The following is a 1670-nucleotide window of genomic DNA, read 5'->3' as shown; positions in this document are numbered from 1 at the left end:
CTGCTTCTTGAAACGGGCCCCTGCAGTCTGGATGATGTTGTGGACGAGACGGAGAAGATGATTAAGAATGGTTTTCCACACTGACAGCTGCTGGATGGGAGAGATGAAACCTAATACGTCAGAGGAGGAATCTGTGGAGGGGATCACAGATTAAAAAGGAAAAAAAAAGAAATTGGTGGAGGGTGATGTAATACAGTTGCTCCATGCAGCGTTCAGTAGTTAGAAATAATTTGTCTTTTGCTCATTTTCTTTATATTTTTCAGACACAATGAATCATCTTTTTTCAACATTAAGTGCTGACTATTTTGTCAGACTATTACAGACTGATACAACTAATTTTGCTTTCCTTGTTCCAAACCAATGTGCATTTCTTGGTATCAGTGGTAGAGCTGATGCAAAATCTACTCTACCAGTGTCAGTTTGTGCTATTCCTAGTATTTAACAATTGTAGTTAGGCGCATTATGATCCCATGTTTGACTTGGGCTTATTGAAGTATAGTGGTTAGCGCCCTCACCTCATATCTAGAAGGCCCTGGTCCTACCAGAGACCTCCCTGGATTGAGTCTGCATATTTTCTCAGTGTATGGTTGGGTTTTCTCAGTGAACCCTTCAACAGTCCAAAAATGTGCTTCATAGGTTAATTGGTGACTCTAAATTGTCTCTAGGTGTGAGTGTGTACCCCACTTTGGCCCATCAATAGGTGGGTTGGCTCCCAGCAACTTGAGGGATACAGTGGGTTCAGAGGGTGGATGGATGGAAGTATAGGAGGTTGTTTTGTAGTACGGGAAAACTTTTCTACAGAAAACAGTTCTACAGCAACAAACTCTAAACAAAAAAGTGATGTAGGCAATACTCCAAAAACCAATTCTTGTCCTCAAGTTAAAAGAATCAGTAACAAAGTATAGTGTGGCACTTTCAAAAAGGACTATACAGAGAATTGCAGGTAATTACTGAGAAAATGAACAGGGTATTTCAGTCAATGGAAAGAACAGCAAGTTCTGTTATCACCACAGGAGACTAGCGCTGGACACCAGATGAGACTCAAGGTGTATTCAAACCCATAAAATCCTTTTTTCGAGTCAGAGACTGCTTAATTTGTTTTGGATCGAGTCCTAAACCTTGTGTTTGACCTGTATTCAGATTGGGGTCTTTCTTTTCCAAATCAAAACAAAACCACGTGTCTAAAGTTCTCTTCAATCACTGGCCAGTATTTACAGGGCCGTGTCAAAACAAAAAGAGAACGATGGAAGGGCTGTGGTTTGCCAGGATTGTTCACTTATTTAAACTTTTTATTTCACTGACTAATTTTGAAGCGGTTACTGGGGACGCTATGGCTACGAGGTATGGGGATAAGTGTATTGTAAGTTGGAGATGTTTTAGTGTTCATCCAGACCACTAGAGGGCAATAGCTGTACTTGTTGTATTATGTTCAGCCAATAGGTGGCAGGAAGTAAACAGCTAGTTTTTCAGGGCTGCAGTAAGACAGGCCATGAGGTTTTTTGCTGGTCATTCGAAAGCCATCCACTCATTCCTATCCCTTTAAGTGGCAACATGAGTGAGTTTTTATGTCACACATGAGTGCTGTCAACAATATTTGTAATTTTGTTGTAAGTCTGTGACATTTTATGATGCTAATTGGAAATGAGTCAAATGCTAATGCTAAATCTTGC

The sequence above is a fragment of the Oryzias melastigma genome, linkage group LG20 (genome assembly GCF_002922805.2).
Source record: "Oryzias melastigma strain HK-1 linkage group LG20, ASM292280v2, whole genome shotgun sequence".
Taxonomy (NCBI): Eukaryota; Metazoa; Chordata; class Actinopteri; order Beloniformes; family Adrianichthyidae; genus Oryzias; species Oryzias melastigma.
Note: the sequence above shows the minus strand (reverse complement) of the source record.